We start from the raw sequence: 12,435 nt of genomic DNA, 5'->3' as shown, positions 1-12,435 counted from the left end.
GCATTAATGTATTCGTCATATATACGAGCGTGTTTGTCTTTTGACATAATCCTTATTATTACGTATAGATCGAAGGAAAAAGGCTATTCGTAGATAGATATCAAGTAATTCGAGCTACGAAAGAATCCGCCTGATTTCGCGGTATTGTATAACACACAATCGTTATTACGCGGAATCATACCGCGCGTTATTGATACATCCTAGCTGTTATCCATTCCGACGCGTACGACTTTCGAAGATTTCGAATCACGCAAATCTTAATGTGCCTCGGCTCGTCATCTTAGCACATGTGTCGCGATACGTTGAAATTAACGTCGTTAAGTCCGTTCGGTTACGTGACGTTTCGCGCGTAGACCTGCCTACCGAGAAAATCCATTCGTCTTCGTTTAGCGCCGGCGTGCGTAAGCTGAAATCGTTAACGGCAATCCCTCTCACATTTCCATCCAGCTACGCAGCTTCAAAGAGGAACGCATGCACATGTTAGCAACCAGCGAGCCGTCCGACTTCGATAAGCGGTCGCAACATCTAAACTTTAATGCTAGCTCGTTTACATCTTTATTATCACGCGACAGTCAATCTCGACAACCGTCGCGTTTCGTTAGTGTTAATTTAACGACGTCCTAGCGTCGATTAGATTCATATCTTCGCCCTAATCACGTAACCGTGAAATGTGAACGGTACGAGCCCCCACGACTCTGCGCTTTTGTCACGACTAGGCGAGAAAGCTTCGTCGATAATGATCGGACGAGGCGGCTCGGCGAAGCGGCGATCAGAGACACGCGTAATCGACCTTGCTACGAGGCCTGAGATTCTCAGCAAGGACGACACACCGCTCTCACAAGCTCGCTCCGCTCTCGTTCGATGCGCATGTGCAGCCGATTCTGCTCAAGGGAAACCGGTATTTGCTACGATCTGTTCACACTAGTTCTCCGCATTGCCGTGTCGCACGTGCTCGGCGATAATCGGTTACCGGCGAGCTCTACGTTGCCCCACGTGCTCTGCCTGAGATCGTCATCGGTCACGAGTTGCCTCAATGCACTTTTATTGACAGCTCATCGTCGTGCGAAGAAACGTCAGTTGCGTCAGAATCAAGCTTTGTCAACAAATCGAGATAGGTATTGTTAAGTAAAAGAGATTTTAAATTATCAACTCAAAGAAAACAGTCATATTATTCCAGATAACTTGGCTGATTACTGAATTAATTCATAAGCCAAGAGTATCTGCAGTAACGAGGCTGTTTTCTTATCATTCGTATTCCTATTATGAGATAATTTACTTGTTATAAAAAGCAAATTAAGTTTGAAGCTTTCTCCTTGTTTAAAGGAGCCTTTTCAGTAGCGAAGTTTCTTTGGAAAGATATAATTAAAATCGATGAGTCAAACATAGAATGCAAATAACGCTCTGATATTGCAATTTAAATAAAGAATAATTATAATGATTATCTTGAAAAAACTGTTATTTGACTGATTTGATATCGCAGAAATAGCTCGAGATACAATTTATTTATTTCTACAAATATATAGTAACTGTATTAAATACTTTAATAAATTACCTTTTATTATATTTAGTAATTATTATAATCGTAGAAAAAATATCATAAGCAAAAGACATGATGAGTTGCAAACGATTACAATACAGGTACTGCATCATCAGTCAATCTTAAGAATTAAGCGCAATACGTACGATTTAGTGTATTTAAGATGCCAAATTATTAATTTTTTGCTTAGAAAATTTCGTTTATAAAAAGCTAATAAATATAACGATATAATAAAAATTTACATCAGCGTATTTAAAATCCGATTTAGTCATGGTAATTTGCTCTCGTATACGTTTCGGTACTGCGACGAGGAGATCTCGACTTCTTCCTCGTCGGAAATCTGCGAGACTCGCGTCCCTTGAGTGTTCTGGCTCCCGTCATCATTTTCGTCGAGCATCTTGCGTCGCACGGCGGAATATGAGCCCGCCGCGGCGCCGCGCCGTTCTGAATGAGAGCGGCGGCCAGGTCGCCCTTCCGCACCGCGCCACACCGTTACCCTTGTCCGCCCCATTCCTGCATCTACGCCGTACTCGAGTGACACTGAAAGCGCGGATGCAGAGAGCACTCCGGCGAATCGAAATCAATACCCCACGTTGGCCTACTACGCCGTGGCCTTCTTTTCAGTTAAATCCTTTTGCCGCCGTGCCGTGTCTAATGCGAGCGTCTATCGTGTCACTGATTTCATTATTATCGTACAACAAAAAAATAAGCAAAGGACGCGCAACACGACGAAGTATCGAAACGCAATATTTTAAATTTTTATACTTTCGAGGCAGTTTAGGTCTTAAAATTAAACATTGACGTACAGTGCATACTTCCAGAGTATAATTAGCATGGGCAATTATATATGTCTTTGACGAATTTGTAGAATCTATTTCTGTAGCGGAAGTTTTTTGAATTCAATATTCTTTCGTAATTACTTAACACATTCTCTATAAATATAAGATATTCACAAACTAGAGGTTTTTTTATACTTGTCTCTTTAAACTACGTCTTTATTTACAAAAGCATTTGTATAGGGGTATGTGTGTGTGACATATAGATGTAGATGAGTGTCCTTAGAATATTGAGCTCGGGTCCGTGTTTTCGCTAAGCCCAAATGACTGATGTGCGGATCAATCATCCTTGCGGCGACTTATTCGAAGCATCAATAGTTTAAAATCTGTGAGTGGCTAAAAATTACTTGCTGAGTCAACTCAGTTTTATTTCACCATTTCTTAATATTAAACCAATATAAAGTGCAACATGATGATATAACATCCGTAGAATTCTAAACGTAAGACAGTAATTATTTTGTTTTGCTTGTTACCTAACAAAACTAATACCACTCATAAATCTCATTAAGTTTGTGGTAAGTAAATCGCCGAATACACGTACACGTTAAGACCGTGTTAACATTATCTCTTTTCATGTTTTATCCAGCTTGTCTGTTGCGATTCGCGAGTCTGTCGCCAGATTCTCCTCGTCTCAACTTTTCAGTGTGTGCGAGGAGCAACTTTATTCGTCCACGCTGCTTAAATGTTTTGCAAGAATCTCGCTAAAAATTTAATTCTTTTTTTAAAGACAAGAGACAAGAGAATATCTTTCTTTCGTCCATAAGACATTCCGTTCTGAAACGAGAAGAATGTTCCGTTGCGACGTTATGTAATTAGAACGGAACGTGGTTCTTTTTTCCTTTGCGTGAGTCAAGGGAAGAGTTTTACACTCGCTGTCCACGTCTCTTTTCTACTTATTTCTTAGAAAAGTAGGTCGACTGACGCGATATTTTCGTTTCGTACGTTTGGCAGATGCATTTTACAGCGCTACTTAATTCCGTGGACACGGCGCGTTGCTCGCACAACGGTCAATAATAATAATTGCTACAGCGCAAAAAGATCGGAGAGAGAAATTCTAATTGCAAGAGGGAAGATACGGTTTTGCACATTGAAAAATTTTTAATGGAACATTCGATAAATAATCTAATAATTTAAATTGTGCGTTCAACTAGAGGAAGAGACCTGAATATTATTCCGTTCATGTAAAAGTTAAATAATGAAATATTGATGAAGGGAAATACAAATAATTTAAAGTCAATAATACAGAAACGTTTGATACGATTCATATCGGTAAAAATTATTAATAGACACTAATGGCGTTCTTGTTTGTCTTTTAAATATGATGGGTAAGCAATTATGACAGTAAACAGTGTCATAAAATGCCGAGTTTCATATTCATAAGTTAAAGTGGAACTAATCACTTTTATATTTCTAGCATGTTTATGTTCAATTTTATTCCATGACGACAGCAGTTTTAGCTCTAGCCAATGTTAATATTAAATTAATGCAATTTGTAGGGCGCTATATACGACTGGGTTGTTATCAGGTGATTATCTTACTCAATTAACGACGTAAGTTTAATATACTCGCATTGTGGTGCCACTTCTCGCGTGGAAAATTTGCCATAAAACTTCTAGCATGAAACTACGGAATATTTATCAACTTAAAACTTATAGATGTAGTTTCGAAATAACATGAAATTTTTACATATGTTATAAATTGCACTATATTCGCGTGTCTGGTAATTGAATATTTGATTAATTTTTTACGTCATAAAAATAACTCAAGACTCACCGACATTGATGCACAACAGCGGAGCTGAAACTGCATTGATCTGTAACAAATAGAAACAGTCAAATTAAAACAGCGCCCAAAATATCTCACATTTTAAAAGATAATTATAAACATGCATTTGAAATGAAAATTGGGATTATAAAGAAGGAAACTGTATACATGTTTCCGAGGTTTAAATTATTTTAACTGAATCAGTTGTAAAAAAGAGAATCATTATTTCCAAAAAATGGTTGAGTAAATGGCTTTCCTGCTGGGAAAATTAAATTATTATTTTTTAAATATAACTCCTTGAAATGAAATAATATTTTGTTCCATATATAGAATAAGAAACGTTGGAATGTTAATCAATATATTTTCTTCATGCGGAACTTCTTAATTTCGTATTTACACCTAAAACCTCTCTGATCAAAACAATTAAAATCTGAGAGATTTAAAAACTTTAATTGGAACATTTCAGCTCGTTTACAGACAACTTGAACGAATTAAGGCCGATATCAGCTTGCAAGCGCGAAGACTCGTGCGATGTGCAATGATTACATTCGTTTCTAACACTTTCTAATTAAATCTCTAGAACAAGTTTTGATCTCTTCAGGTTTCCTTCAGCCGATGATCAAGTACGAATTTGAGTTTATTAAATTTGTTATAGTAAAGTTTCGCCGCTTTTTCTATAATTCTTCGATTGAAACATCTCGTAAGTTACACGTTTGCGTCTGACATCGACGAGACAAGCGTTGCTCGTACGTGAACGCGCGATTAGGACGCGTCCTCGCGCGCGTGATCGTCGCCACCCTCGGAACCGCGGTTGACGGTTGACCCGCGCGAATTCACGTGGGTGCCGATCGGCCGGTCACGCGGTCGTACCGGCGATGACGATCGGGGCCACGCCAATTAGCTTGATGACATCTGTGAATGATTTCGAGCTCTTCCACACTGTTTCAGGTGGCCTGCGTTACCGACGACTCGTACGATAAAACGACCGGCGCCTTTCGCTCTCTGGAACGAAAGATGCACCCTTTCGCGCGAGCGGGCCGCGTTTTATCGTATAGACCCGTGCTTTCGAGTTCTGGTCGCGCTCGTAGACGAGAGACGTAGTCGCCTATGCCCACGTGGGCCCGAATGCATGTAAACAAACGCCACGTGACACTAGGCACGTTTCGCATCGTGATAGGAGAAAGGGAAATTACGTTATTATTAACTTACTGCGTTTGACTTTAATTTGAGTCGGTGAACGGGGGTTTAGAATTAAGTTTCATGTGTGTGTGTTTGTCTTCCACAAGCCTTGGGGTAAAATATCTGTACGAAAACTTCCACTCTGGTAATTTCTGAATGATTCTTTATTTATTTATAGATTTTACGAAAGTTAATTCAGGCAGAAAAAGACTCTCGCAATCCATTTCTCTAGAAATTAAGCATTTGAAGAACTTATAATCAAAAAGTGTAATAAATTCCGTGCATATGTCTACAATTACACGAAGCGTGTGGTAATTATGAGTAAACGTGATTCAACGCTTTATGTACATTATCCTAGACTCTCATGCGAATCACGGATCATAACAGATTCAACCCTTCTTTTTCACACACACAGATTTAATCAGCAAACAAGACTTGCCATGATTTCAAACTGGTATTCGAAGAAACTCTTTAAGTGGCTAGTGACTGTGTAGTTTATTTCTATTAAGACTATAAAGACTCGTATAAAGGCAAGAAGTGTGCGCGTCCGTGAACAAATTACCATTACCATTCTTTGTTTGGTGACCACGTATCGCAGGAGTGCAGGAGTAAAAAGGCACGGCGAACAGTTGCGTCGCTGGTTTTTGTGCCGAAGCGCGTGAGACGCGTGAACTCGCATTCATTTTTTTTTTTGCGAGGTAACCCGCGACGTTGTGTCGCCGCTTAAAAATAGCGGAATCCTGATCGCTCGATCGCGATTAAATACACATTTGACTATTTCGAGAAGTTAAAATATTTAATATGAAATATTCATAACATTAATATATTTATATATGTATTTATAACAATTTTAAAGCCTATCCTTGGATTATATTTGTACACAAAAATTAGTTCTTTCGCTATTTATCAAATTTTATAGTGGTTTATGGCCTAAATAAAGATGATTCTTGGAAATATTGTTTAACTTTTTTGTTAAATCTGTTTAAAAGATATTTAGATTAAAGAATTGAACATGCGCAATAATTACTATTTTAGGTTCACGTATCTCTGTATTTAATTAATACATTAAATTAATTAGGTTTTTGAAGTATTTTTATAGAATATATTAATATATACTATCGCGTATAGAAGTTTGGAAGCACTATTTTTTAGAAAAACAAAACAGTGATGCTAATACGCTGGGACGCGAGGCGTTATTTTGCTGTACAAAGTTTATATTCGATCGCCGGTATATCGCATGTATCTTTTACGCGGAAACACGTCGATAAGCAATGCGTTACCAATGCACGCCAGTATACATACACGCCCGTGCATGTATACGTGCGGGCGTCTATAGGAATACTGGCGCCAGTCTAGTCTACTTCGTGATATTTATTATCGTAACGTAATAGATTTTTCCGATGTTTTTTATCGCAGAATTTTTAATCGGAGAAGGCACTTTAAAATTTTTAATATTATTTTTATCTTGTTTTTTAACTGCACATTTATTACGATTAAATTGGTGTCCTGGGATGATCTTTTCACTTTTCAGAATTGGTTTGATTCTTTTTAATAAATTTTTCAAAAATCTTAGACAGGATGGATAACAGGCTGATGGGTCTGTACACGGAGAAAATTTTATGTTAAATTTTACTATGCTGCCGCACCAACTGCGGACCATCAAGACGCCCAAGTTTAAATGCTCTAGTCTTGTGTAAAATTACTATGTCCATAGCATTTAGTGATACGATCATAGCATTATTATAGTATTGAATGCTATGATTGTAGCATTAAATGCTATGGACATAGTAATTTTACACAAGACTATAGCATTTAAACTTGGGGCGTCTTGATGGTCCGCAGTTGGTGCGGCAGCATAGTAAAATTTAACATAAAATTTTCTCCGTGTACGAAGTACATTCCTCTGGGTCTTTTCCCTGTTTAAGAATTAGAGTTATTTGTGCTACTTTCCATAGTGCTGGGAAGTAGTTTAGCCTTATTATAGTATTGTATATAATTGTTAGAAATCTTATAGCCTTAAGTGGCAGCTCTTTTAAAAGAATTCCGTTAATTAGGTCAAACCCCGGAGCCTTTTTCGCATTTAAGTCTTTATGTATTATATATTTGACTTCTTTAACAGTTATTTTTTCGATGGGTATATCCATTTGCAGCGGTGCCTAAAGAAATTCATAGATTTCATTTTCGTACTCTGCGGGTAATTCTTGCGGGTATGGTTCAAAAACTTTACTTAGATGATCAGCGAATAGTTTGACTTTATCTTTGCTGCTCTTTGCCCATTTCCCGTTATCTTGACGTATGGGTGGAATTTGTAGTTTTGAATTTTTCATTTTTCTCGTGGCCTTCCAGAGCAAATAGTCAGTGGCTTCAGTGGGTGCTAAATTGGAGAGGTACTCTTCTACTTCTTTGTTTTGCTCACTACTTATTATTTCATTCAGTTGCTTGACAGCCTTTTTAAATTTTGCCTTATATAGTTGAGACCTAGTTTAATTGCCAGATTTTCCTGAGTTTTCTTTTTTCCAGAATTTTGGATTTTATGTTTGTTGAAGTGTTACAGTGTGTTAATTTTTCGGAGTCTTGTTTCTCAGGTGTTGATTCCCACGCAGCTTTTTTGAACCAAGATGTTAAAATGATCTATTGCAACTTCCAGATCCTCCTTGGTTTTGAGACGTATGTTGCAAGTTAAATGTTGCAAGTTAATTGTAAGAATTTCTCTGAATAGGTTCCAATTGGTGTTTTTATTGCACAGGATTGGGGATTTCTCTTTCTTTATTACTGTAGTACTTAGCGTGACTAATATAGGAGAAGGATCTGATGACAGATCAAAGCATGATTCTGCTTTAAAGTAGTGCTCTGATATGCCCTTTGACACGCAAAAATCTTATGACGTCGGGGATTTTTTTACGGTCCGTGGGCTAATATGTTGGTTCTCCTGTGGAGATTGGATGGAGATTATTTTCTAACATTGACTGGTAGAGTTGTCGGCCTTTAGGGGTAAGTATATGAGATCTAGATCCCCACTACTTAAATATACATAAAAATTAGCAGCGTGCTTAAGATTTTTTGTTTAATATTGGATTAAATATTAGGTAATTTATCGTTTGTTTATACATAGCAGGAAGCTCTTCCACGGGCGCCAATGTGTCGCGTTGACGTTCCTGAAATTGCGTTGTTCGCTAGTTTGAGAGGGATCGATAGCGCGGGAAAGGATAATAACCGCTATATACATACGAAAAGAAATCCTGACATCCATCTTCCTCATTCGCTTTAGAGTTAAATACCAAAACCGAGACGATCTTCGCTAAAAAATTGCGGCATCAGTCTGGTATATGCTCAACTTGTGTATTCCGCCTTCGCGCATGTGTGCGTGCGCGCACGTGTGTGTATGCGTACGTACTTGTTAGAAATAAGAATGCAAAATCGTTGGCAGATATAAGTATTACGTTATATCACGTTATCCATCGCAACAGTGATTGTGCATTTACAAAAGTTAACTAATATTTAATATTTTATAAAACGCATTTTTTCCAAGATTTCATACGCATCACGTCTCCAACTTGCGAGTCTAAGCAGCTTAATTATGGTGTTTTTACGTTTTGCCTTCTCTACACTTGTGTTGAATGCTAGTTTCTTCATTTGGACTACTTTTTTTAAAATTTGTATTGATATTGTATAATGATTGTATAGAAGACTGCGATTTTATAATTTTTATGTACGAGCGGATATTTTTATGTGTTTTTTCAAATTTCTCCAGCTCTATTAGGGTTAAAATTCTTGCGAACCATTGCATCACCTTTCTCTTTCCATTTTTGTACAGTCATATCCGACTCTACCATGGTGGATTAATGCTGGCGCGGTGCGACAGCCTTATTAATTAAATTTTATATGCAGTCATAATCAGAGACGATTACGTCTTAACTTTAAAATGAAAGTTTAATATCAAAACTGTCTTTTTAAAGTTAAGACGTAATCGTTTTTATTATCTAATTATTTGAAACGATTAATCATGGGAAAAACCATCAGCTAATTTGACTAATCGAGGTTCTAGCGTACTTTGTATCTCCGTATAAATTTCCATATTTCTGATTTTTAATATGTTTGTGCATACCACATGATTATACATGCGTATATGAACTCGCAGGTTTACATGGGAAGTAATTGGTGTGTTGTGTCAAATGCTTTGTACGTAATTGTGAGAATGATGAGAGCGGTATTAGGATGACGTCTTTGTAGACAGCCGTTCACTTACGATTAAACTGTCACGCATATAATTGAAGACTGGCGATACACAGTATCACGAATAATAGGAATAGTCATGATTAATGTTTTGTTTCCTCGAAATGAAACACGAGGAACTGCAATTTTTGCTAATGGAAGCTCATAATCTTTTTACGTGCAAGAAAACTTAAATATAAGCAAACTTTATATTTTATGGATTATATTATATTTTATAGATATATCCCATTTAAAATAAGTTTTTAAAATAAGAAAATTATATAGTATAAATTAACTTCTCTTGAAATTTTATTTCACTATGCGAGAAATTGCACTTCTTGCTAATTAATAATTTTTTATGTACAGAAAGGCTTAAAAGAAGTGAATCTTTTATTCCACGGCAAAAACTTTTAAGAAAGAAACCTGAAAAGGATTATATTCCCTCCCTTTTTCGCGCACTCTATGTGGATGCGAGAAATTGGCTGAAAGAAGAGGAGAGCATGCCGAAATAGCTATTTAAAGATCCTCGTTGCATTTAAATTGTCTCACACCGCGCTGTTAGTTAATCCGCTGTTTTTTTTGTTAGGAGTATTCCTGCGCAGGAGGAACTGCGCTAAATGTCGAAGCGAGGGAGACACCTCGTTTTTTTAAGTTTGTCTTACGTGAATAGAACATAGAACATTTGACGCTTCTCATGGCTCAAGTTTACACCGTCATGTTCTTGTAATGGCCGCGTGAATCATTCAAATGGATTTCTGTCGCCGACACACCGACGGCTTTGCCGTTTTACGACCGTTCCTCAGTGTCTCTCTCAATATTTTACTGACTTACAATAATTAAATATGCCTGCGCGCAGCGGTCGTCGCGTTTTCGTGTTCCCGAGAAAGCGAGTATCGTCCACATTTCAGAATACCGAAATATGCGGATATTTCTGGAGCAAATATTCGGTTAACCACCGCAGAAGTAAGTCAAACAATGCCATTGGCAGATTCCCAAAGGTTTTATGAGACACTTTACACGGTTGTGAAAAATTTTTCGGAGCGCTACGTAGCAGGATTCTCCATCGATTGGCATTCAAATTCGTCTCACGACTTTCCTGTTCACCGTCGCTCCCGAAATAACGAAAGTGAATCGTTTTTTTTTCTCACGCCCGCTTAACGTATTCGCGGATATTTGCAATATGACACCGTCATTCTCCGTTTCTGGTATGCCGGCCTGCATTCGCGCGCTATCTCTAAAACAGCCTCGCGGCGACGGGACTATTGCCAAGTATTCCGCAGGATTAAAATGAACGGGAGCCTATTTTCGCGCTATTGATCCCCCGTACGTTTCATTCATCGTAGATGTCGAAGCGTGGGACGACGGGGGACACTTATTTGACGTCAGACGTATCGCGTTATAGTAGTAGAAAGGCACGGCGCCGTTACTTCGCGACTTTAACGTGGAAATTAGCAACCCTCTCGATGCCGTCTGCCCGTTTTGAAAAGTTACGCGCACAAGACGACGCCGGCTGCTGCCGGTTCTCGCTAATCGATAGACGGGATGCAACGGATAGGTGTATGCGCCTCGCGTTGCGCGACTCGAAACGAGAGACGGGGCTTCCCTTGGAAATACAGCGAGGTGGAGTCTAAAATTAATTCGACGCTTCCAACGAGAATCTCGGCATATGAGACACGGTGTTGAACTGGATCTTGGGGCGCGTCTCACTTGCCGATCGCGTTCCCGGGAATACTTTCCCTCGAGTGCTAACACTACCGCCTAGCTCATGCCAGTTTCGAAGATTTAAGATTGATAGCGACAAATAGAAACGTACATATAGGAACAGAATTGCGATCTCTCAAAATTTAAATATATATTGTAACATTCGAAAGACGATTCTGATGCGGAAACAAACACACTTTCTATATCTGGAAATGAACTTTCAGTATTCTGATATTTTTACCAGCTCATGTAAAAAGGAATAATTATGTGTCGATCATTTGAAAGAATATTTGTGATTTATTAATTACAGTTTGTAATGATATTATAACATAAATTCGTGCTTTTGGCTTTAACTTCTGGCAAGGTGATAGCCGGTTATCTGAGAACAGCTCGAAGACCATTTATCGATACTGATATCGTTTTTATTAGATAATTTCATCACGTAGGATACTGCTAGGGTATCGTCCACTTCTTCCCCTATCACGAAAGCGAGATCGCCGAAATGGAATTGTCGCTCGTGCATTCTCTCTTATAATCTAGGCTTAATTAAGACGCGTCGAACCTGGCAGCTCACCGGCGAAACCTCTCGCCGGAAATCGTTATAGGAGGGAAAATTCGCCCGGGAATTACTCTAGGCAGCCTTCGGTCGAGCCTAGACCGAAAGGCTAAAAAGCCCGGCGTGCTATTTCCACATTTCCTGGCCCGATCTATGTGGCACGTGGAGTGGGACGATAAAGCGAGCATTTGGCACATCGATCGACGGTTTAAATGTATCGGCTGCCAAAAAATACCCCGCCGATCTCGCCGTGTACGGTAACGTTGCGTCACGCCGAAATAACATGCTCGTCGGTCACGCCTCGTACTCTCCCTGTCTCTCTTCTCTCCTGGCGTGAAAAATCATCCCGCGGGTGGCTCGTCAAATTTACCGATCTCGGCCCGGGACCGATTCCTGGCGGTGACGCCGAGATGGTGCTGGGATCGGATTCGATATCCGAGTAGAGACAAGATTGTCGTTAGACTTGTGCAACACTTGCACGAGGGTTTTCTTTGCAACCTCGTTTGCCTTTGTTCATGTTCAGTGGAACAGATTATTTTTAACCGATTAAACGTTTTCACATGTATATCTTGTATATGCACTTTTATCGATAATTGATTGACAGATTTTTTATTTATAATTCTAGCAATTTAAATAAAATATAATAAATA

The sequence above is a fragment of the Temnothorax longispinosus genome, chromosome 5 (assembly GCF_030848805.1).
Source record: "Temnothorax longispinosus isolate EJ_2023e chromosome 5, Tlon_JGU_v1, whole genome shotgun sequence".
Classification (NCBI taxonomy): Eukaryota; Metazoa; Arthropoda; class Insecta; order Hymenoptera; family Formicidae; genus Temnothorax; species Temnothorax longispinosus.
This window is presented reverse-complemented; position numbering follows the sequence as displayed.